The 26,559-nt window shown below is 38.1% G+C and overlaps 1 protein-coding gene across 1 annotated transcript in view; it reads left to right on the top strand.

Moving 5' to 3' along the window:
* The window catches only part of CNTN1 (contactin 1), a 244,612-nt gene that overhangs the window by 48,652 nt on the left and 169,401 nt on the right, over positions 1–26,559 (top strand). Inside the window, exon 3 of the mRNA XM_055809008.1 lies at positions 23,034–23,079. The gene's annotated coding sequence lies outside the window, so the exon portion shown is untranslated. The remainder of the gene's footprint in view (positions 1–23,033; positions 23,080–26,559) is intronic.

Here is a 26,559-nt window from a genome sequence, read left to right as displayed (position 1 = left end):
GTGGGGAAAAACTTCCAGCATTAACCACACATTGAAAACCCCTGTGTGGCACACCTCCAAATGCTGCAGTCTGAATTTTCATCAGCAGTTAGCATGATGGCCTTCAGGAGACCTTTCCACATCTGTCTTGTTTAGCTATTGATACTGAAGGAAGGTGACACATTGCTTTCGATTCTGTATCACCATTGCTAGGTGCTTGTTTCCATAAACAGATTGTCTTTTTACAATTATCTGTGTGTATCTCTTATATTAGTCAAAATGAAATTTTAATCATTGCTTATTAATAGAAAGGCTTGAAAAGGTTTGTCTTTTTTAAATTTACAAATCAAAAATCAGATGAAGCTCTATCTTTGATTTTCTTTCTTTGCCTACCCCCTTTCAGATTTTTATTTTTTCTTTTTCTTAAGGACACTGCAGTGCACCTGTCAGGAGCTACATATGTGTATGTCTATATAAATAATAATTTCCAGCATACTGTACTGGAAAATAATAACTGTTTCCCAAGAAGTGATTTGAATTGACCTTAGTTGCATCATCATGTGTATTGCTGCTTTCCCCAACATTGGTTACAACAGTATTTACAGGGTGGAATGAACTGCTGAAACCCTATAGAGGTCCTTCAAGCCCTCTTGTAATGGGGTGATGGTTACTGCTTGACTACTCAAGGTCTGTGTCAGAGTCAACCAGCACTGAAATGTTACGCCATGTGGATGGCCAGTGTCACACAAGTTGTTACTGATACAACTAGTCATGTCGATATTTTATTAATCATTGTCCAGGTATTCCGAATACTAACTTTGAGATTCGGATATGGGAATATAAACACTTGGGTGTGTTCAACTGAATAGAAAGATTAATGTCAATATGGCAAAGCAGCACTGGCTTGCCTTAAAGATCTCCGTGCAAAGTGTACCTTAGAAAGTGGAATAAGAGTAGCCCCCTTGGAAATTCTAGTTGCTTTTAACAGGTTAGTAAGAAAATGTCTTCTAGAATAAGCATCTCTTAAGGTAAAAACCTTAATTTGAGTTTGAAGGAGAGTTGCAGTAGTGGATAAGCAGTAAAAGTTAGACCAAGCCTATGTTTATGCAAGATGCTATATCTGACAATCAGTTTATATTTTTCAGGAAAAGATAAGCACTTGGCACTGCTCAAATATTTAAACTAGGAATTGTGACCTTTTGGGGATGCTCCTGGTGGGTAAGCTCAGGAAAAATGAAAAGTTAGTAGCTTAATTTTAAGGTTCTGCTAATTAACATTTCTGAATATTCCTCTCAAAAAAACTGTGGAATTCATGGTCTGAATGCTCTTCCCAGTAACAGCATCTTCTGATTGTCACCATGTAAGATCTACATTTATGTTATAATGACAGCTACTTCATGCTGTTGCTGATTTGAATTACAAAGGTATAGCCTTCGTGGGTGTGGTTTCTGGTGAACACACTGTGATTGTGTACAAAACTTTTAGGATCTTTTCCATTTCTGTAGGACATGTCTGGTTTTGTTTTTTAACTAAAATAGGAAAAGCATGAGAGAAGTTTAAATAAAATGGAACCCCCCCACACACTTAATCGGTTCTGAACTCCATGCAAAGAACAAGTACCTTTGCCAGCATGATCAGCAGCAGATCTGTTTCATGTCACAACAAAATTGGGACCTTTTATCACTGTGACTCAGCCCCATACTACTATGCTGAAAGTAATTCATCAGTTGTACTACTCCATATAACATCACTTCTAGAGATACAATTTAAAAATCTCACTAGAAATCTAATCTGCCCTTGTTTCTAGGTGCACAACATACTTCTGTGCAGTAGTTTGTAGCAGTTCTGTGCAGTAGTTTGCAGAAATTTGTAGCACAATTTTCATAATTTTCATTGTTTGTGGTTTAATTCATCATGACAAATCAAAGAAATGCAAATATAATTTGGAAAATCCTATTTACAGATGCTGATGTGTATTTAAATGTGCCATTAGATTGTCCATGTTGTTAAATACTTCAGATCTTGTTTTTTTAATTACTTCTGTCATTCTTTCCTAACCAGAGATCAAATGCTTATAAAATTTCATGAACAATTGCTTGTAACTGCAGAAAATCTTCAGTGCATCGAGATGGCATTCATCTTTTCATGACATTTAAACCTTTCAGATCATTTTTGTGTCTGACTTCCCATTACATAAAATGGAAATACTGATGCATCTCTTTTTCTAAAGTGCTTTGATATTGCTGATGGATAGCACTATATGAAAGCTTGATATTAATATCATTATGTACTCTTACATCATGGAAGGCACTGCCAGGTTTGAATATTACTGGGTTATATTTTGCTTCACTCAGAGGACACTGTAGTCATGATATTATTTACAAATATTTCTACAGTAGGTAATATCAGCCTGCTTTCATTAAGATCTTTTTTGTTTTAATTAGACTAAGACAAAATATATTGAACTTTCTGTGTCACTAATTACTGTAAGTTTAAAATACTTTAAGAATACTCTTCATCACCAAAACTTGGTCTTTGTTAATGAGTTAGGTGCATTCATGGTAGCGTAGGCTACTTACTGTGCATCACTGATACTTTGTTTTCTGCAGCTGAAAATTCAGAAGTCTTAGGTCATTCCTCCAGTGGTTCATTTTGTCACCTTAACAAGTTTTTCATTATGCTTAGTTTTTGATTAATTTGCGGACTTTGGTTCATTCACTTGCCGTTCATAGGCTGGAGCTGAGCCACATTTTTTTGTCCAAATTGTCCTCATGCTTTTGGATATTTGATTCCTGAATTCTGTAATTTACTCCACCAGCTTTACAAGGACAGTAAGTTTTGAGGTTCGGTGTGGTTTTGTATGCAAAATTGTAGCTTAAATCAGTTTCCCACATTTCCTAGGCATTTGCTGTATCTCAGTAACAGGTTATTTATTTTTTAAACATCAGGTTCCTATTTCTTATTTTATTTCTCCTTCAGGTTCCTATTTCTTATTTTATTTCTCCTTTTGCCTCATATAGATAAATTATACTGATTTAACAATTAAAAAAAATCTACAGTAACAAAAGTCATTGAATGAGCACTAAATAAAGTCACTTTGTTCTTTGCTAATAGTAAACATTCAGGGCATGAGTGACTGCTTTTTTTAGTTCACCTTTTTGTTAAAACAGATAAAGGTTATTTTCATCTCTAGCATTTGTTGGCTGATCACTGTGTTCCATGTCAGAGAGAGGCTTGAATAATCTCTTTGAAGGCAGTATTGAGGCAGAGAATTAGCATTCTCTCCAGCTGGACTCCACTGCACCCAGGTTGGTTTCTCATTTGTCGTGGCAGTGTTTTCATTAGGTCAGCTGAAAAAACTGCCCTTCTCTTCTTCAGAATGCAAATGAGCAGGGAATAGAGTGAAATGAAATTACAGGAATGTTAGATAATGTGTGTCAATTAACCATGAAAGCATTGACATTTAATTTTACAAAAGTTTTATTAATATGCATGTGCATACATTATTATATTTTAGATACATTGAGCATTCTTATGTTTCAGTGAGGATGGGGTGTGGCTCACCAGTTTTAAATAAGACTGTTCTCACTGGGCCAAATTTAAGTGTTACTTCTAAATATGTGGAATGCAAATGAAGATGGTTGAGATCAGGGATTTTTAACATGATTTTGCAATGTTCCTACATGTATGCTGTAGCTAATTTTTCCTTGCATCTTCCAAGCCTAGACTTCTTACTTTTGAAATTTGTATTACAGTTTATCAAAGTTTCTTCAGTTTTGAAAGAGTGTCTTAAGAGGTGTTCCCCACTAAGGTAGCAGAACTGCTGGTTCCAAATACTGTATCAGTACCTCTAAATGATATGAGAGTTGGGATGTGTGTTATGTAAGATGCCTACGCTTTCAAAGTTACTGCTCTTCAACTTTGTAGAAGTGCAGGGAAGTATAGCGTGGATGCGCACGCACACACCCACCCACCACCCTCCTCCTCTGGGGATACATCTTTTAACCTAGCTTCTTGAAGCCAGAGGGGAAAGCTTTATTATAGATAATTAAAAATTCACTTTGGATGGTAAGCAAAACCACAGATGTTTTGTGTTGGGTTTACAGTTTACCCTCTTTTTGTGAACTGTAGAAAATAAGGTTGAGTTCTCTATATGTAGTGAGATTTGTCAGCAAACTAGATGAGGAAATGAGATTTACCAGCCCTCTTGATTCTTTTCATCCCTCCAAAGTTGGTAGTCAGTTTTGGAAACAGGAAGGTTTGACAGAAATTTTGGTAGGATTATACAGAAAAGTAAATAATAAAGCTGTAGCATTTCGTAGTGCAACGGTAGTTTAAACTTTCATTTCAAAATACTAACTTCACTCTTGTGGTATTGCTATTTTATATAAAACATAACTGTTGTGGTTTTTTTAATGAAAAATTACTAAAATATGGAAAAGGTTGCAAATGTGTCCTTCTGAATATGAAACTGGTAATGTCCTCATTTAGCCAATCTACACTTACAAAGAGTTCTGTTAGAATATGCTGTTTCATTAATTTCGTTAGTGTTTTGGTTTGAAAATATAGACTGTACATGCAGGAAAAAAGTACACAGAAACATAATGTCAGATGACTAAGGAAGATGAGATAAAATAAGAAATGTACAGTGTGTTTAAATTTATATAGAAATAATTCTTTTACAATTAATTTGTCTCAATAACAAACTGGTCCTTCCAGTGCTTCCTGAGTTGTTATTTTCAGTAAAACAATTACTTGCTAGAAATTCAATAAAGTAATATTTTTCTGTTGTTATTAGGAAAAAAAATTCATCTTGGTCTAGTCTGTGCCTTGAACCTGTTCAAACAAGACCAGATCTCTACCACATGCTGGATTTTAATAGTGTAAATGTTTCAGACTTCTAAATTACATAAATAGTGCAGGCAGTTGTCAGCCTTGGAAGTAACTCTTACATGCAGCTGGTTGTCAGCCTTGGAAGTAACTCTTACATGCAGCTGGTTGATGTGAAGAAGTTGTTTATTTTGGGTGGTACAATTCTGATAATGGAGAAAAAATTACTGTTTTGCTGTCCTATCTTTATTTCACTGATCAATTCTCTTTGCACAGTAAAAATACTGTTCAGTTTCCAGTTTACGATGGGTTTTGATCAGTCTCTCCAAGACCAAAGGGAAAAATTCTGTGACGTTGCTATTTCATTCTTGGCAATGAATATTTTCATTCAAGGGTTTAATATTCTTGCCCTTTATTTAGCCACAGCTTTTGGTTTGGGTTCGTAACAAAACAGATGCCCCAGAAGTGTAAGATTCAGTGTTTGAAAGTCCACGTGGTGACACAATGCTTGGCCTTCTCTGCCAGCTAGTTCTGCCCCAGCTGTGACAGCAAATCTGGGAATGGGGACCAAGATCTGCTGTGGAAAACTTCGAAAGACCCTGTGTTCTTTCGCTCTTCATAAGAGAAACAACACTGACAGAGACAATCCACTTCTATGTAAAAATAGCTGCCTTAGAGATCTGTAAAATCTGCTGTCTGGTGTTGCTCTGGAGTGAAAATGAAGCATGCTCTGCTGTCCTTGGTAAGGCTTTATGTGTGCTTAGAGGTCTAAGTATTTGTTTGCCTTGTCTATGCTGTCTGAGGAAGGAATCAGTCTCCTGTGTACAAATACATGAAAAAAATCATAATTTTACAATAATAAAATGTCTGATCATATGTGAAATATGCTGCTCGTAAGATACTAGTGGCTTTGCATTTAATAACAGTCTGTTCTAAAGCCTGCTGGCTTCCCCAAGTTGTTTCTCAGGCGAGAAGCACCAGCTCCAGCCATGGGGGAAGCAGACTCCAGGGCCTGTGATCAGTACCCACGTTTGACTGTCTGCTAAGTAAAACTTGGTAGTTCTGGCATTGGTTGAATGCCATGCAGTTCTTTATCACTGAAGAAATGACTGCACCCGCAGTAGTCACAAAGGAAAACCTACTGAATGAAAGGCTTTTGCCATCCAGGGAAATAAAGAAAAATGTATGGTCATTGTATCTTTTCATCATACATTACCATTTACACTTCCCTGAGGTCTCCATAGGACAGGTTGTTGTAAAGACCTTTTGGACCATATTAAAATGGAAAAGCATCTTAATTTTTTTTCGAGCCAGCTAAGTCATTGGGCTTTATGCTTACAGGTGTTGTCAAAGAGTATGTTTGGCTGCAAGTCATGTTCCAGACTGTGGCTTTTGTGAATGCTAAGACCAGTAAACAATCAAATACTACAGCCACATAGACAAGGTTGAAGTAGGACTGAAAAGGTCTGAGACGTGAATTCCCAAAGAGCTTAAGGAATGCTTTATCTAAGGTTTGCTGGAATTTCTTTTGGCAGGCCATAACCAAATAATTACTTTTAAAGCCTCATATGAAAAGAAATACGTTGGAAAAATTGCAATAGCTTTGATTTTATACAAGTGTGTGTGTATATATTTATTGTCATATTTAGCATGCTTGATGATGACTGGTCATCACACAGTTTATAGTGGTTTTCTTTCCTTTTGAAAACATACTCTTCAGTGTGTTGTTACATAGACTAGAAATATATGAATGCTGCGTAAAATTCAAATACTGCAGCACTACAGTCACAAGATTCATACAATTGAACAGTGCTGGGCTTCTATGTATAGTTTATTTTTTTTCTTCTCACTTTTCTCATATTTATCTTTTCATTTTGGTTTGACATGTTAAAGCCACGTGAGATAGTATGATGTCATTTATATTTGCAGGCTGCATAATCCAGGTATTTCTTGCTTACTTTAAATCTTTCAGTGTGTGTATGTAAGCCTTAGTTAGAAAAATTATCCCTGCTCTGCTGGTTTCACGGTGCAGCAGAGTGGTAGCAAAGGTGGTGGAAGGAGCTATAGTGTGGAAGCAGGGTGTCAGTTGGCAAATGTGATGCTGGATCTTCCTGTAGAGTATATTGAGTGTCCTAAGGAGATGACATACAGAAGGAGAGTATAAAAAGAAAGGGAGAGGAAAAAAAAATTGTGGGAATGGGATTGAGATGGACACTGGAGGACCAAGGAATCTAGAGAAAACAGTGCTTGTAGCAGTGAAGGAATAGTTGTAAAGGCAGTCGTGATTTATGCTGTCTGTTTTTCTTTTCTGCTACTTTATTTTTTTTCAATACAATACAAAATTAATCAAATACAGATCAACATTTTACTTGTCCTTAAAGCTTGTACTCTGTAGGATGAATTAAAAAAACACAGGTTTTTAAGAGGGTGCAGTAATAGCAATATGGACTTTTTAATCCCCTCTGATGAAGGCCAGAATCACTAATTTCTAATTACTAGAGATACATTTTTAATAAAAGCAGCTGATACTATAGGAGATAAGTACAAAAGTCAGAATAAGTCTGTAAGTAGCTAGGGGGTGGGTATATTTCAGAACTGTGTCTAGAAAAACATAATACATAGCAGACGTTTTCATCTGTATTATGTACCTGTGGTAATGTCGAATAGCTCTGCAATGTCCTTTAAAAAAATGTCGAATAGCTCTGCAATGTCCTTTTAAAAAGACCATTTCTACACTGCCAGGCTCAATAAGATATAAATATTTTCCATGAGTCAGAATGTTGACAACTCTGTCAGAAACATGTATCGTGAAAATGACTGTGAGTTATTAGGCACAATGTAAACGAATGTTTATTACCGTATGTGGTGGTCTGCAGCAATCTTTGTTTGGAATGAAATCACAACCAATTTCACCCTGCAGTCCCACCGCAGCTTGTTCTGGCCGTGGTGAAGACAAGAAGCACCAGCTAGGATTTCCATCCCATCTTCATAGTCCTGGCAGATGGACTGTGATGCTGAGCAGGCCTGGAAACAAAATAATTTTGTTAAATTAGGCAAACCAAATATTTCCCCATGGTTTTTCAGCATCCACAAATTCAGTTGGCAGTGGCTGCTCACTCTTCAGTGCTGGTGCTGCTTAGACTATCTTGTACACCTTACAATGTACAAAGTACACAGTGTGCCCCCTTTCAATGCTCTGGCATCAGTAGACTCCACCAGATGTGTATAGTTGTATATAGCTTTGAAAAAATGACAGCATGGTCCAGTGGATTTCATTTTTATGTGTGCATTCATCTGCAGTGACAGCAAGGAGCCAAACGTAATTTTCATCATGTAATTTCAAAGTATTTAATATCAATGGAGAAAAAGTAAATCTTCTCTTGCTCACATTTTCATTCCTGTAGGCTCTGGTGTAGTTGTACTGTAATAGAACTGTCATATAGCTGCCAGAACCAGCCCTGTGATTCAGCCTATTCGTGTGCATTCTCTACATCAGAAATACATAGTTTTCAACTATTGTCTGTCAAAATTCAGGGATGGATAGTGCATTCTCATTTAGAATATCGGCAGTTCCTTTTAACAATTAATATCATACTGTGCTGGATGTATTCTTGTTACTGTTTATTCCCAGCATTCATGAGCTTTTTTTGCAAGGTAGTGTGTGGTCTAAAATAGGAAACTTCTTCAGCAATCTACAAACTGATGGAGCAGTCAAAGACGATGTAGAGCAATCATTCTTGTAGAAAATTCTGAGGGCAAATTACATTCTCAGTCTCTAGTGAGACGTAAGCATCTGTTTTTTCCTTTGTATTAAGAGACGTTACAAGGTGATAGGAGACATTACTGCTCCTTTAATGAAAATGCTGTTGAAAAGTACTGGTGAGCTTCCTCCTAGATTCTGCTTCCTCCACTTGATATTCAGTGCTGCTGCATAAACCAGATTATTTCAAAGGCCTGCACAACCACAAGTGAAACATACAGCCAAACATACCCCAAATTACACGAAACTAAGTGAGGACCCTAGATTAAGTAGAAGTTACAGTTAACAAGTAATTTTTATTGACTTCATATTGGCATTGTCTCTTCTTTTACTCAGGAAAGAAATGGCTTCTTTTAGTATCCTTGGAAAATATTCAGGGAAAGTTCCATGGTTAGTAACAGAAAAATGGCATAATAGTTTCCTGTCCTTTAGTTGGAAGACAGCTAGTAGAAGATTTTTATTGCAAAGTAAATAGTAGCAAAAGTAAAACAAAAAATTAAAAATAACTGAAAAGAATGTTTTGCCAATATGTTTTTCAGAGGGAATAAAGGAAATAGATACTGAAATATTTCTAAGCAAGACTCATCCACCTTATCTTCTGATTCTCTTTTCACTGAGGAAAAGTAGATTTTATTTTTTATTTAATTAAAATTCTAAGGTTCCAGATAAAAATTCTTTGAGCTGAAGCAGTTCTATTTGCATATAGCTAAACTTGGGGAGGAGTTAAAATACAGACTGTTACGCATCTCTTGGATGGCAAAAAGATTGCAATTAAAAGATGTGAGAAATAATTTAGCGTGTATTGGACAACTCAATAAGAATAATTCATATAAATTTCTGTAAAACACAGGAGAGTGAATACTATTTTTTTAAGGTTTGAATTGCCAGCTAAGCTAGTTAAAAACTCTTCAGTTAGAGCATCCAAGAAGACACTGCTGCAAAGACTTGTATTAGTCCTCTGTGTTTATGGATGCTTTTAGATTTATAGTTCGATCTGTCAAGAATGCAGTAGAATTCAACTCCCATCTACAGCTATGGTCTCTCAAGGTGGATTTTAAAGAGAGACTGGTGTAAGCAGTGTTTGCTATGAGGAAAAAAAATAGGAAGCAGATTTTTTGAGCATAAATAGAAAAGTCTTCAAATACCTTCCAAATCCAAATCAGTCATGATGAGCATAAAACATTCTGATTTGGGGCAGAATTTTGGGTTAGAAAGCCAAAGAGGAAGATGATGGCTTTAGCGATGGCAGCAGTGGCTAGCTTTGATGCACTCAGGGATCACTTGGCACCTTAGACTATTGTTCAGGCCAAATAGTATGGCATTGTAGCCAACTGATTGTTTTCTAGGGGAGGAAAAAAGGGAATGATGTTTCTGTACAGTGAAGAGGAAGCAAATGCTGATGTGCTGGTAGGAGGCACACCTTGACTTTTTAGGAAATCAGCACATACTTGGCCTGTTTCACTTCCTGATACTCCTTCTATCTTTTCTTTTCCTAGGACTATGCAAAATTTTGAATACAACTATGCAAAAGCAACTGTGCTTTGGAACTGTTTTAAAGCTTTAGGCAGTAGCCTGCCTGGAATGCCTGACCTTATCTGTTGCTTGAGCTCATCTAAAGCATCCAGTAGAGCTAAAATATCTAACTAGAGTATCAGTTTCCTATCCAGGTAACAGACTGCTTAGTGCAGGGGTCCTCAAACTTTTCAACCAGGGGGCCGGCGCGCGGATGCAGTGGCAGGCAGTCACCTGCAGCTGCTTGGTTTCCCCCCCCAACCCCCGGCAGGGGGGGGCGGAGGGAGTTCTGTAAATACTGGGGGCTGGATTGAGGACCCTGGGGGGCTGTATCCATCCCATGGGCCGCAGTTTGAGGACCCCTGGCTTAGTGGATTTCCTAATCTGAAAGTGAAACTGTAATTTTGAAATAGCATTGATTTTGAAAGATGAAACTTCTTTTGGAATCAAACCGATAATCATGTTGATTAGAGCATGACACAAGAGCAGAAGTTTAGAATTTCCATCTTAAGGATGCAGAAGCAACAGAGCCACTCACAACAGGTTTCTAACCTTAAAAGAGTGAAAAATCATTAAATACGAATATTTTTTTTGTATGGCATTGCATCTACAGAACTGAGCTCCAGATTTTGTGATGTGTCAATTAAAGCTGAATTTAGCATTAGGCTCTTGCTGTATTTTTTTCTTGTTCCCAGCTGTCTTAGAGTCTTACTTATTTGAATAGATTTAACCACAAAAAAGATCTATTAAAAGCAATCCCAGTTTGAATATGCCCTACTTCTAGCAATGAATCTGTCACCATGTCCATCTGAATTGCAGCAAGTTTTTTTTTCTCCTGTATGTTTTCTACTAAACGTAGCTTTCTGGGCAATTATCTAATTATGTAAATTTCAGAAATGTCGTTTGTTTGCTAGTGAACACTGTGGTCTAGCAAAATGAGTTTCTGGTCAGGATCCTCTTAAAAACATACTGGATAGTCATGGGGGTTGTGGAGATATTTTCCTCCCTAATTTTCCAAGCTTTGAAAAAGAATAAATAAAAAATTAAAGAACAATCAGATTGGACCACTCAGGCAAGTGGAGACCAGGCCCTCTGGGGAGCTGACCAGCCTCCTCTGTAGTCTTTGGTAATGAATTGAAATATAAACTCTTAAAAAGAATACTCAACCTCTTTTTCTCATAAAAAATGTATAGTTACAGGAAATAAACCAGGAAAGTAAACCAAAATAATTTCTTTAAAAAGACCCTAAAAATAAGTAAGCAAAGACACATTAAGAGTCTGTACAGATCTTGCTGTGTTGGTCCTGTAGCAGCCACTTACTTAATATTTTGTAAACCATTTTGATCTTCTAGAAATTCTCATCCACATAAAATACTTACCGTCTTCATTAGTGGTTTATTCCCCCCTTCCCTCACTACAGATGGTTACATTTTTGTTACTGTAAATTACTTCTGTAGGGTGCTCTGTGGAGTAGTTGATAACAGTGCATGTGTAGCATACAGCATAAATTCCCTTCATAAAGCTTTAATATACTGACTGTCAAAAAGTTGTTACATCTTGAAACTTACTCTTCAAGTGGAAAAGTGGTATTTTTGCAACGTGTTTGGTGCTAAATTTCATTGTAACTCATAGCCAAGTGCAGACTTGTCAAGGGCAACAAAACAAAACATGGCAAAATTTGTGCCTTTTTTTTTTTGCATCACCCGATTTATTTTTTATTTATTAATTTAATGAATTGCCATGTAAAAAAGTCAGAAATTAGTTTCTAGTGTAGTAATGAAGGATCTGAAATAGAATGGAGGAACCAGTTCTCATTTGCAGTAAAAAGTGATGTGGAGATTACTTCCATTGTATCAGTTGTGCAAAGGGGCTTCAGTGTGAATAATGTTTAGTAACGCTTTAAACATTGAAGTAATTTACTCAATTTTTGGGAAATACAAGCATGTATCAAAGTCCATCAACCTCTAGAACATGGGCCATTTATAATTTTATTTGCTAAGGCTGTGTTTTAGTATACTAACCTGGGCACCATAAGCCATCCACTTAGGCCAGGCCAAAGCTTACAGGAGGCATGGAAGTTTTACCAAGCACGGTTCAGCCAGCCGTGAGGCACAACTCAGCCTTGACACAAAAAGAACTGGAGTTTGACAGTGGTGTAAAGGGAGATATGTTATCTTCTGGTGGCATTAAAAGTGAAATAACTTTCCCGAAAGTCATTGTGTCTTATGTAACCTTTGATCTTGAATCTTAGCCTTAATATGTAACCATATGGCTGATGTATGTGTGTTCCTCAGAGGACAGAAGCAAATGATAAATATAGATGTTGTGCTTGATGTAATCCATCACCTTTGCAATGCAAAACAAATCTATGCTCCTTGCTTTCAAAGGATGGTGCAGAGGAGGGCAAGGTTCAAAGCACCACACTTGAGAGAGCAAGAGTTTCCTAAGCAGTGTGTGCATCTGTTCTTGTAATACTTTTGTGATGTGAAAAAAATAATGACCTTCTCTGAGTTCATAAAAGGGGAAACCTAGGAGGATGTGGTCACTGTTGAGGTCAGAGCTTAGAAGTTAGTACAGGATGCTCTTTACAGTTTGATCAGTGGAAATCTTAACAGTGATCAGTCAGAGCAGAATGTGGATATTGTCTTGCAAGCTCTTATCAGAGCCTTAATGGAAGAAGTGATTTCTTAAGTGGCACAGGCTTTCTAGAAATAACTAGACCAGCAAGAGGGAATCTTGTAAACAGCATCACATAATTAAACCAACACTCCTAATTCCTATTTTTGACGAGATTTAAGTGCCAGAAGACTCTTTGGGACTTGTTAGAGCCGTAGAAGGGCACTTGAATATCTGTAGCAAAGACTGGAATAGAGGCCAGGAATTTTGTTTTCTCCCTGTCAAGGAGAGTAAGATCTGACCCACCCAGAGGTATGAGGGAGTTGGTGCAGTAAAAAGGACTGCTTCAACAAACTTCTCTGTGAAAGAGGAGGTGCATTTACTGACTCTGATGTTCTCCTAAGGTGGAGGTGAAGTTAAGTTCCTTGGTCCAGAATGAGTCTGTCCTACAGGAGCTGCTGGTCTGAGCCAGCCAGACCAAGGTACAGCACTATGTCTGGGAGAGCTCCTTTCTTGGTGGGTGCTGCAGAAGCCATGGCTCTGAGGAGACTCCACAGCAGCAAACATGTCCTCTCTTAAATGGGGGGCCCACAGTCTGCTGTAGACTTGCCTGTCTTTCTCCTTTCTTCTGACATAAGAGTAAGTTTTCTTGGGATGCAGGCCTTTTTCTATCTGAAAATAAAATTAATATTCAGTTGTGATTTATTCTTTGTACCTTATCATTTTGTGTTACCTTATCCTTACAAAGAGGAGAAAGGATGGAAAGCAAAGCGAAGGTAAATACTGTTTTCTTAACCTGGTCGATGATCAGGGAGTTCTCAGGGGTTTAAATTGACTGTCTTCCCTCATGCGGGCACCCATGTTGCTGTCAACAGCATAATGGCTGTCAATGGCTGTCAGTAAAGTAAAACAGATGAGACAAAGGACAACAACAGATTGGTAATTAATTGTGGTTAATTGGTATAATTCATAAACTTGCTTCTGAAAGCAGGCAGAAGATAGCTCCCTTGTGAGGGATGAGAGTGAGCTAGAAGACAGCTATTTTTATTTGATTTGTAAGAATTTTCTTAGTGTTTTGTGATTTACAGGCTAGAAAATATCTATTTGTTGTTATCAGAGTAACAGGTGCTTTATACGTTATACGCACACAAACAAGCTACCGCACTGTGTGCCTTCATTCCTTCCCACCTGTCATTTGTCTGTCTTGGTTTCATCTGACTAAGAAATCTGGGAGGTCTGAGCCCTGCACTTTGAAATGGATCAGGCTGTGCTGGATCCAAGTTCTGTGACTTAGGGGAAGCTGCGGTGGTGGAGCTGTACTAGTCCACGTCTGGACAGGAGGAAACAACTCACCTCCTGTCATGCACTGGCAGAGCGAGCAGCAAGAGGAACATGTTTTTAAGGAAATGAGACTTACGCCATTATACTGTGTGCTCAGCAATGATTCTTTGGTAACTTTTGAATGTATTGTACAATTTCTAACTCAAACTTGATGAATGGCTGGAATTTTTCAAAATGACTGCAACTGGGCCCAGTAAGGATGAGGGTTACCTCAGTGATTACCTGTTCTGCCAGGAGCATGCAGACCTGGCTACACCTTGTCAGGATCTTAAGCAAGAAGTATGGCAGGTTATGGGGATGGTCTATGTGGAGGGTGATTTACAGGTGTGGAGACCAGTTGTAGGTGCCATGGGATGGTGTATGATCCTGCAGGGCAGAGGAAGGAGCTGGACTTCTTACTGAGACAGTACAGGCAGGTGAAGTTGTAGGGCACACATATGTAAGGCTTCTTCAGTCATCTATTCATGCAGCAACCTATGTTAGTCTACAGGCATTTGAAGAAATGCAAAGAAAAATTTGCCCAGTATTTTGTTTTACTATGCACAGTTGAATTGTTAAGCAATGTGGAAACACAAGTCAGATATACAAAAGGATATTTACTTGCTAGTACAGCTAGAAGTATACATTTTTCCTGTCCTTTTTTACAGGTACTTTTCCTTAATAAAGATGATAAATGTCTTAACAGTATTTCAGAAATAAAAATGAAGTGCCTTTGATGTATCATACTTTTAGAGGTTCTGTTCAGTGCCATGTACAATAAATAAAGACTAATACCCAAATTCTTTCTTTTTTTTCTTTTTAAAGTTACTGTATTGCATACCATTTAACAAGTAGTATATTTACTCCTGAGACTTGATACTTGTGGCAGTGGTATTGTGAATATCCCATCTGATTTTGTCAAAGAAACAAATTAGTACCTTGAGGACTGCAAAATTATTAGTGATTTTTCTTTTCATCTTCCAGTTTGAGTTCTCAGACTGAATAAGTTAGTTATCATCCTGCTACCTGGCAGAAAGTTTAAGGCAATCCTACTCCATTTATATCCAGGTGTAAGTAAAAATTGGTTGGTTGTTCCCAAAGAGCAGATATAATGCACTTTCTTTTTTCGTAAGTAGACCTAAATCTGGATCTCTTTTTAGTTCTTGGGCATGCACTGACTAGCTGCAAATCCCATAATGAAAAATCACATCATTCATTTAATTGGTGTTCTGCATGATAGAAACAGGGGCAGATGCAACTCCTTGCTTTCCCCAGTAAATCCAGGCCTGTGGAACATACTTTGAAGTGGTGACAGTTTTATGTTCTCTGGAGTGGAAATGAATTACTCTTTCTAGACCAGATGAATTAGAGTTTAGAAGGTAATGCAGGCTGCCTCTGAAGCCCAAAAGTCAGCAATCAGAAAACTTAAATGATGTAGAACTCATAATTCTCTGCAGTCTTTCCTTCTATTGATTCCACTGATAATTAAATCTGAACCTTTTGGCAGTTCTTGGAACATTTTTATCAAAATCTACAGTGACAGATTGAAGGTCTCTGTGTCCAGAGGTGAGCAGGGTTTTTATCATAACTCTGCCTGAGTGGGTTGAATATGCTTTCCTAACATTACTGTCGAGGTTAAAAGCTGATTTCTTTCTTTTACTAACATAAATATTTTACAGGTCTTTGACAAACCTAAACTTGGACACCCTTGATAAATCATTTGAGCTTGGTCCCTTCCAGTAAACCTTTTTGATTTGATGCTTTTTATTTTGGCAAATGCTTCTGTTGCAGCTGTTTTTTCTCTGAGCAAATATAGTAGTGCTACAGTACATGAGAATGAGAGAGTCAGCAAACATCTGATTTTTTCCACTTCCTGACATGTTTTGTCTGAAATAGGAACTAAAGCTAGCAATCGCTCTGGTCAATGGTGAAGAACATCCTTTCTAATCAATACTGGGAATACTACCCTAAGCAGCAGTGCTGGTTATTGAGGTACACTTACGATAACTTAGCATACAAGGTGTTCTCACTTTTTGGCTGTTCCTGCTTATGCAAATGAAATCCATTAATTCACACAAGTCTGACTCATTTGAGGTTGGGACCAAACCCAGATACAGCTAGAACAGGGATACTAAGTCTACTGCATCTAGTGCTCAATGTATAAGCAGTCTATGTGCTGTCCAAATGTGCTCCCTGGATCACTGAAATCCAGCAACTAATGATCTTGTTTTGTCCTTCAGTGAACAGGCAGTTTAAAGATGCACAAAGGTCAGTAAAGTCAGAGTTTGAAAAATTCACTTAGCAATGAATGGCGTAGAGTTCTTGATGTTGAGTGCAGAATAAAATTTACTAATTCCTTCAAAATATGGGTTGCTATTTATATATCCCTGTCATTTTAGAAAAGCATTTGATTGCCCAGCTGTCAATAAGTGGTATGTGGGTGGTGAGGGTAGCTATGAAACAGATTATTTTCTTGGTTTTCTGATGTTTGATCAGCATTGAAGTAACGTAGAAATGACGGGGCTTGCAGTTTAGAGTGCTGCTAACCTGTTACCTGCTAAGACATTTGCTGGAAAGCTACGTATCACACACAGAGGCAGTTATAAAGGACTTTTAATGTTTCCTAGTGCTGTAGTGTATGGTAGGACGGTAATTTACATAGCTAAAGTTTATGCTACCACATGGTTTCTGGAACACTAGCAAAACCAACCTGAAGATTCTCTAGAACCAAGGGATGTTTAATCAAAAAGAGGAATCTTTTTCTTTGTGTCTTTGTCAAATAGCAAGCATCTTTGATTTTCCTTTTTTTTTATATTTATAGCAACAGAATTTCATATGTATACTTAGCTTGCCACAGGCAGATCTTCTTGGCCTTGCCAGAATCAATTTCTGTCTTGCATAAAGAATGGATTACGAAGGAGGTTTTGAACAGAATTTCATACTCCATGCTGGGTCACATCGTTGCCTGATAGTGGTAAGATAGAGATTTCCTAATACATGGAGAGGATCTCCTGCTGTATTTTTAGACAATATGCTGTTCAAATGCAAATTGTCTGTATTATTTTAATAATATATTAATATAAATGGAAATCCTGTTAGCAACACTACAGCTAAGTGGTAGAGTAATGATATGAAATGAATGGCTGGCTATTGGAAGTTGAGGCATTATCTGTGTGCTGTTCATATAGGCTCAGTTTCTGAAGAAAGGCAAAGTAAGATCCCAGTCCTTTAGGATTACTTGTATGAATAGAGTTCCTTATATGTAAATCTTTTCAGGATAACAGCCTTTGTAATTTCTAGTGCAGGAGCCATATCTGTGTCTCTGCTTTGTGATGTCTCCAATATGAATGCATAACTAATGATACTAAATTTTAATTCCTTGTGAAAGCAGTGACTCCAGCTCCGACCATGAGTTAAATCCAGAATAAATGGGGAGGAAGCATTGCAGAGGCTCTTAGCACACTGGCAGTATTCTCTTTTGCACTGTGAAGTTGCCTTGTTTACAGCCTGGGTTTGCAATGGACTCCCTTGTAGGAAGGCAAGAGCAAGTCTCCACTGCTCACAGATCTAGTTTCCCCTGTTTGCAGACCTCAATAGCTAATGAAACAGCCTGAGGCTAGTAAAAGATGATGAGATGTTGGCATGATTAACCAAAGCAATTTTAAAAATTGCTTGATCTTGTGACTCAGTGCTGGTAGCTGTAGGTTTTTTTCTGTCCGTTGCAATAGCTGTGATCGATGCAGGGCTCCGGTGCTCAGCCTGGGGCTGCAGGTTGTGTGGTCTTGTTACAGGGGGAGAGGGAGTAGTGAGTGATATGTGGAGGTAGGACTTTATTTTTAGCTTTACTGAAGTCTTAACTTTCTAATCAAAATACAGCTGTTACATTAGTCCAGCTCCACTGTTATAGTTAATAATACAGTTAAGGCATGGACTTTCTAGTACCTGATCTCTTCTCTGGTGTTGCACTCACCCTTTCAGCATCTTCTGATTCTGCAGGCTGGTGCTGTCAATACTTCTCAAGGAGAACTGGAGAGGCAAACAACCGAGGTAATGATGAGTAATTAGCATAGTATGTTTCATGCTAATGATGGAATTCCCTTAATGCCTCCTCAGAAATCCACTTGGAGATATTTTTACAAGTTTTCTAGCACAGTTGTCTTACTTGCACTTTCTTCATTGATTCTCAGTTTTACGTTATACTTGTTTTTCTGTTTGCTACCACTAGAACTGGTTTTACCTGACTCATTCCTTTACACTATGATTTGTATTTATAGGCTGATGCCTCTAGTATATTCTTGTGCCTGTGCTGTGCTACACTTTGTTTTTATTCTAGGGTTGTAGATAACTTTGTGATTTTTCCATGATCATACAGTTAATAGTTTATGCAAAAGTTCAGTTGTGTTTTTTTATAATCCTTGGAAATGGGAAGGAAGTTTGGAATGAAAGAGTTTCCGAATATTGAGCTTGCATCTGATTAACTGAAATTTTTTATGCCAGTGCAGACTTTTATACCAGTGCATACTGTGAATGCACCTGTTTTTTAAATGAGTCTAAGCTTGGCTTCTAGCAATTGAGCTTGGTTAGGTTAACATCACAGCTTAAGGAAAGCTGGTGTGACTTTTACAATAGTCTCGTAAAGAGCTAAGCTGCATAATTTTTTTTGCAGTTTTCAAGCATGGTTGGTTTTTTTGGTTTTTTTGGTGATGCACTTGTGTGAAAGGTCATACACATTGGAACATGAAAATGGATACTTAAAAGCATTAGGTGAAAATTCAGAGAAAGGCTTTATGGAAAGGAGACAAATTATCACTAACAGCTTTAACAAAAGCTACTAGAAAAATGTCAGAAGTCCTTACCTTCTGAGTCAGAACTTAAATCTGAATGCAATTTCTGCCTTTAGAAAGTTTTCTGAACTGCTTATGCTTCACCTAACAGTTGATACTAAGGACATTTTTTTAGTGTGGCAAACTAGCATATTCATTTTCAATTGAACCCTAATATCTCTAGATAGGTAACAGGTTTATATCTCTTTGGAGCTTGGAAAATCTAAGCTCCTTGTCATGGATAAAAAGCACTGCACTTTTTATTTATGCAGGACTCTGCATACTGTATCTTATGCAGAAGCCATTCCTAAGTAGATACTAGATATACAAGTATTGTTCTGATGTAAATAAAGTAATTGTCTTTCAGTTGGTAAAGTTCTTATTTTCCCCATGTTTCTTTTCAATGGGTGATGTTTTGCATGACATATTCCTCCTATAGTGTCCTCCACAATGGTTTCATATATATAAGAAGTATTACAAAAATGCATTTCTCTGAGTGGGGGTTCATTTATAATGGCCTTTTTTTGCCATTGCTGTGCACATCCAGTGCCTGGTGCTGAACTGGTGGGTCCTTCTGCTCAGCAAAGACTGAAAGTGGCATTTTTCAAGAGCTACTCTTGATGGCTTAGGCATTATTGAATTCAGCAGTAATTTTTTTTTCATCGCAGCGCTCTCTCTTGCCTCACACTGTGATTGAAGCTGAAGAAGTGAATTTAGGTCTGCAATGATCTAAAATTCTGTGTGGTTTTCTATAAATTTTCATGTATGGAGATTCAGGGAAATTACTTCATTATCATTTACAGCCCACTGTGAATGGGAAAAGTGGAATAAAATTGGAAAAAAATATCTGTCTTCATTATGTTATGAGCTGAAATAATCAAATAATCAAATCGCATTTTTGTAACACCTGATGAAATATTCTCCGTCCTCATAAAATGAAAAAATCTTGTGGAAGTACCACTGTTTTCCCACCTGACTCAATGGTTCAATTCAGGTACCAATAGATACAAATAATGACTTCCAGTGTCATTGCTTGAACATGAAAGAGGAGTATACTGTGAAGGTTCCGAGTTGTCTGTGGAAGACAGCTTATTTTGTCACCAGGAGTGAATCCTGCTGGAGCATCTCTCTCCATCTGCAAGCAGGGAGGTGCGGGGTGGTGAGTTGTCTGAGCAATGTGACCTGCCACTGAGGAGCAGGACAGGACAGGAATCGCTGAACTCCAGGCCTGGGTATTGCCTGGGCACATTCAAACTGCCAGTACTTGTCTGGTTTGTTGAAAGGGGTTTTTTAATAGCTGTCAACAAATTCTCTTTCTAGAGGATAAAAGAGAGAAAAATACTCTGTTTATAGGCCTGTCTCTCTCTTATTTGCAGGCCACAGGCCTACGGAGCTCTTTCACTTTTAGACCGCTGTGAATCTGTGTTTGGTTTTACTCGTGTGGTTTTTTTCTCTCATTTAAGTCATGTAGAGCACAGCGGAGCAAGAATCCTTTATCCTGTTTCCAGTGTTCTGTCCATAAGCATCCAACGGTTCACCATTGTCTGGGTCAATATACTGAGCTAGAAGGACCCCTCCTCTCACCCTGTGTCTGTGTATACTGTATTTTTCAGCAGATTAGTTTAAAAATTGTGATGGTCCTAGGCTGACTATATAAGCAAGAAAGATTTATATTCTGTTTAAAACTTGCAAGAATAAACATATTTAATATGCAGTTTCCCAGACTGTTCTTGAGTATTTCATCTTTTCCCCTGATAACTGCACCACTCTAGATACTCGTGTGTTTTGTTTTAAATCAGAACAACACAGTTCTATGTCGTGTAGTTTTTCTGTAGTCCCTCTGCATTTCACACTTGGAAAATGCATCTCCAGTTCCCTAATGTCCACAATCTTTTTATTTTAGCAACTGTCTCATTTTGATAGGCTTTTCCATAATACATTGGTTACTAAAGGTGAAGTTAAAACTTCCAGAGGTGAAATACAAATGATGGAATGGTAATATTCAGAGTTACTGATGAAAGGGAAGGAAGGTGTTAACAGCTACCACAGTTTATCTCTAAGCAAGTGTTGCCCTGTTGAGGACGAAATTAATGACTGTTGATTTCTTTAACCTTTTTCTGCTTCCTACATTGCACAGCAGTCATAAGCTTCAGTTGAAAGAAATGAGTGTAAAGTTATTAACAATTGCAGAGTTTGGTGTAACACAAATGGATGTTGAAAAATAATATGTAGAAAGTTAGAGAAAGGCTATTGTATAGTACTGTTAGCATATTTCACTGAATATAGTAGGGAATAGTTCTCAAGCCATTACTTTAGAAAAATACATCGTTAACTGAGAGAACTGTAAGGAGAAGTTGGCATTCCTTAAATGCTTGTGATTTCATAAAACCATTCAGAACCTTGAGGTTGTTTTTTCTGTGTTCTAGTTTGTTTTCCACCCCAGGTAAGAAACTATGAAGCAAACAAGTCAACCTTCATATTAAGTGCTGGAAAAATGACAGAATATATTATTGCGTTATCCTGATCATGTACTCGGTGACTTGTTACCCCAAGAACTTCCTACCTGGTAGAAATATGTTGCTTGAAAACCACTTTTTAGAGTTACTAAGACTTATGACCATGCAAATATGTACTCGGCAAGGGAGTGAATGAAAGCTGAAATGTAGCCATGACAAAGTGAGTCCTTTTGCGTATATGGCTCTGTAAGTTTAGTTCAAATTATTTTTGTCCACCAATACTCAGGATAGTTTAATAGGAGGTAGAAATAACAGAAATGTTCTTTATAGATGGGGAATATTCTGATATTCTGTCCAGGTCAGCAGCAGCAGCAGGATTAAACCCCAGTATCTTGGCATGTACACTTACTTTATAAGAGAAAGAAGGGCTGGAAGTACAGTGATCATCATCTCCTCTCAGCACAGTGAAAAGACTGTGACATTAAACTTCTGGAGATAAGGTGCCACGAGAAAGTTGTGCCTCTTTACACAGGCATGCAGTGTGTGGAAAGAAGTAGAATTACAAAATTTAATGAAGCCTTATGAAAAATTATTACATTTTCAATCTTGTAAATGGTCATCAAATCACTAAAGGGAAGATCTGATTTTGCATTACAGTAAATCGGAGCACAAGCAAAATAGAGTAACGAGCACACATACCTTGACTAAGCTACCTGCAAAGTAGTATAGCTTTGGAGCCTGGATGCTTGGGTCTTTTATGTCACCTATGGAAATAGCAATTGGATCTTATATATCTAAAAGATTCCTTTCCTCACATTCACATACTTGAATCATTGTCCATTTGGCTATTAACACAAAAATCTTTTGTATAATAGGGATGAAGTACGGTTACAAAATGAAATACAGGCATGGGAGTGAGCTGTAAATCTGTTCGTTTATGTAGCCAACTTCTGAAGTGAGTACTCTGTGTTATATGATGTGTTTGTTTTGCACTAAATCTTGGAAATGTTTGAAAAATTGCTAGTGACACCGTAATGTAGTTCCTATCTTGGATCCACTGATACGGACATATAGTGGATATTACAGCCAAAGTGCTAAGAGAGGAAATGGAGATTTGGAGGTAGTTTGACAATATCTACAGCTGTGAACTAGAGAAGGTTTGGCAAGAAATCAAAGCTGAAGTTGAGTAAAGAGTTTTGAATCATTCTGGAAGGGCATGCCAAAATTTTCTGGATAGAGACAAACATAAAGAGGGATCAGAAGAGATACTGTAAAAGTAGAATGAAATGTGTAAAGATAAGGCAGGAGTTTGATGATGGTATACCAGCGTGTATGTGAGCAGGCATCTCCGTGTAACCTATTGCAGGAGAGAGTGCTAGAATCAAGTTTTTCTGACAAGGTATTAATGACTTTAAAAATAGCTAAATGTGCACCAAAGCTTATTTTTAAAGACAGTCTATAATAGCTTGTATATCAAGTAATCAGGAAAACTAAAACCACACAAGCTCACGCTGCTTTTGAAGTTTAATTTTGGTAGGATTTTTTTAATATGCCTTACCTTTATGCAAGAAAGTGACTAACTGGAAAACCACATATTTATGAATTACAGGAAACATCTGGGAAAAGCTGATTGTAAGAGAATGTTATGAAAGTACGCATAACAGATTCTAACAGAATTGGTAATTGAAAAATTGAGAGTTGAGCAAATAACTGAACCCTGGTTTTATTCAATTCTAGATACTGCCTCTGGATCTGCATTGTAACAGAGTCCAGCTTATTAGAGGTTGGTGACTTCTTTTTTCAATTCTTACATACAGTTTTAAAAAAATAATTTATTACCATGTTTAAGTAATGAAGTGAAAGATATGAGCTTCTTAGTAGCAAATAATTAGTCCCAATGCAATGGAAAAAGTGGTAAAAACAGTGTTAATTCAGAAATTTATGCTGAATTAATGCACAGAAGCAGTATTGTGCTTTTGGCCTCAGCAACGTGATTAGTTTTTAAATGTAAGCTATATTGAAGTATAACATTGTAGCATTAGGTCCACTGGCAAGGTTTGTTGATTCAAATACGTGTCTGGTTTGAATTGATATTTTATATGTATATCTGTCGGTTCCTGTTTGAAGGTTGGAGTAGTGTGTTCTTCTGAGACTGCATCTGCCATGAAAGCCACACCAAATAATCTTTTTATAGATATAATACAAAAACATAGGACCCGATCTATGTTTTCATTGACTATTTAGATATGACCTATTGAGTTCTAAAATGTATATATGTTTGAAATGTGGGAGGTGGTACCGGGTGATCAGGTTAGAGCAGGCTAAAGCCCTTCCTGACTTGGCTCTGTAGATAACATATTGCTGGGCAATAGGAAGCCCATAGCTCAGTGATGATTGTATTCACTATAGAAAGGTAGACTAACTTTAGGCTACCTATAAAGTCATGTTACACTGCAATAAGCAACATTATGTGCCTCTGATGAAGCTAGTCTGGTGGGATGGACAGTTGAAATAACAGTGGCAGCTCAACTGGGCATAGTGATTTCTAATCCATCTAGCTGCCTATAGGAGTATGCTTAGATTTTCCTTAGGGGTATGCGAGCGTGATTCCCCCCACCCCCTCAAAGATCACTTAAAGATTGTGTGAAGTTAATGTATATTTCTAAGACTAACATTCAAGAAAGAACATAAACAAGAGATGTTTTAATAGAATTTTGGAAACAATTTTCAGTATATGGTTTTAAACGCTTGAAGTGACATTCACTATTCTGTTGTAGAACAGGACCAGAGGAAGTCACAGCTCCTAATGGCAAAACATGATTCCTTGGCTTAAAGTTATTTATTACTGACATGTTCAACTTCTGCACCTTTTACCTGCTATAATTTCATTAATTTTCTGCTGCTGGACAAGGAAAGCACCAGCTCAGAGTAGTGCTATAGTGACTCTTGTAGGTATTGACCTATCTCTAGCTCAGATCTTTCTTTTAGTCTGAACTATTATGTCTTTGACTGATACATTGAAAAACTGTTTTGTTGAATGTTTGTGTAGTGCTGAACCCAAGGTATCTGTGAAATATAAGCACATAACATTAATTCTTCTTATGCATTGTTTTTTGGGTGGGGTTTTTTTTGTGAAGTACCTCCTTGCATTTCTATTTTACATACTGCTTCAGTTGCTTTTAATTTAATGAATAAATTACAGTAGAACAGAATTAATTTCATAGTAATTTCTGGCTAACCTGTCTGAAAAATACCCCAAAATCTCTGATTTTACTGTTTAATTAATTATTCTAGAGTCAAATATTTATCTGACTGTTTTGGCTGTTTTCAAATTAAAATTACATGACTTTTTGTATACTATATTGCTCAATGCTAGTAAAATGGCATATGTTGTAGGCATGATTTCAGTCTTTGAAGCTTGATTTATCACAGAATCAGAGAATCGGAGAATCACAGAATGGTTGGGGTTGGAAGGGATCTCTGGAGATCATCTAGTCCAACCCCCTGCTAAAGCAGGTTCACCTAGAGCAGGTTGCACAGAATTGTGTCCAGGCAGGTTTTGAATGTCTCCGGAGAAGGAGACTCCACAATCTCTCTGGGCAGCCTGTTCCAGTGCTCTGTCACCCTCAAGGTAAAGAAATTTTTCCTCATATTCAGATGGAACTTCCTATGTTTCAGTTTGTGCCTGTTGCCCCTTGGTCTGTTGCTTGGCACTACTGAAAAGAGCCTGGTACCATCCCCATCCTCTTGATATTGCCCTTAAGAAATTTGTAGGCATTGATAAGATCCCCTCTCGGTCTTCTCCAAGCTAAACAGGCCCAGTTCTCTCGGCCTTTCCTCATAAGGCAGATGCTCCAGTCCCTTAATCATCTTCATAGCCCTCCGCTGGGCCCGCTCCAGTACTTTCTTGTCTCTTTTGGACTGGGGAGCCCAGAACTGCACAGGTCCTTCTCTGCAGAGCTGTCTTCCATCAGGTCAGCCGCTAGCCTGTACTAGTGCATGGGGTTTTTCTCCCTAGGAGGAACACTTGCCTTTGTTGAACTTCATTAGGTTCCTCTCTGCCCAACTCTCTGGCCTGTCCAGATCTGATGGAGCTAGTAGCTGGCCTTGTGTGGTGATGCAGGACAGTGTGCTTCTCAAACCTGTAGCAATGCACGCTGCTATAAGCAGACTTTCATAGTGGTTCTGTCCTCTGTGCTTATAAATAAACCTTATTATATCTTTTTCCATAGGACAAGTGTTCATGAGACAGATCTTTCATTCCTAAAACCTGTTTTGTATCTGAGATTAAGTCCATCAAATGATTCTTATCCATCTTTTCTGTTTGAGAAAGATTTAAGCTACCTTTGTTGCACTATTCCTCATGCTCAATTTTCCATATATGTGTCGTCATACTTTCCTTACCAATAAGCCCATAATTGGCATGGCACATGCAGTTCCTTTGTTATTAAAGAACCATTCCCCTGCTTATTGTTCTGTATGAATGAGCTTGTGATTCCAGGAGCAGCTGGGTATACCTGATGCTTTTTGTCTTCATTCAGAATGGCCACAGTCTCCTGCTGTTTCTAATTTATAACTGCCATCAGTAAAGATGAATATTACTTTTATGCTTGGGCTGGGAAAAAAGCAAAATGAAGGACAAAGGTCCTTACTGAGGAGTGGGAGGTGGAAGTGCCGGAGCCTGCACTTCCCTGCAGTGGCAGATAGCATTGCTTATTCTCCTGCTGGGAAAGGGCACCTGCATACAAGCCCATCAGGTAGTGCTGTGGGTCCGTGTCTGCGTAGCTCCAGGAATCCTGCAGGTCAGGTGTAATACATGCAGTGCCTCATCCAGTACTTTTCCCTGGGGAAAGCACTGGAAGCAGCTGAGAGTAAGCTGCTGTCTCCTGCATGGCTCTCTCCTGATCTCCTGGGACATGGAGAGGGAGCAGGCCACATGCTAAGCTTATAGCTCTGACCACCATCTCTCAACAGTGCCTGTCATGTAAAACGACAGCAAGGCTGGGGGGAGGGCAGCGCATCTGTAATATGACTTTGCAGCCTCCCTTTTACTCTCTGACCTTATGGGATTAGACAGCCTTGTGTAGGATCTGCCAGTCGTTTGTGCCTCATTCAGGGTTGGGAGAGATGCTGAGCTGTGCTGAGCTGCAGCAGAGGAGTGCTCTCTCTGGCTGCAGACAAGTGGCACAAGGTCCCTGCTGTGTGCCTCTCACACAGTCTGGCTCAGAGACATGGTTCTGTGAAATGACCAAGTGCAATGACT

The sequence above is a fragment of the Falco peregrinus genome, chromosome 6 (genome assembly GCF_023634155.1).
Source record: "Falco peregrinus isolate bFalPer1 chromosome 6, bFalPer1.pri, whole genome shotgun sequence".
Classification (NCBI taxonomy): Eukaryota; Metazoa; Chordata; class Aves; order Falconiformes; family Falconidae; genus Falco; species Falco peregrinus.
This window is presented reverse-complemented; position numbering and strand designations above follow the sequence as displayed.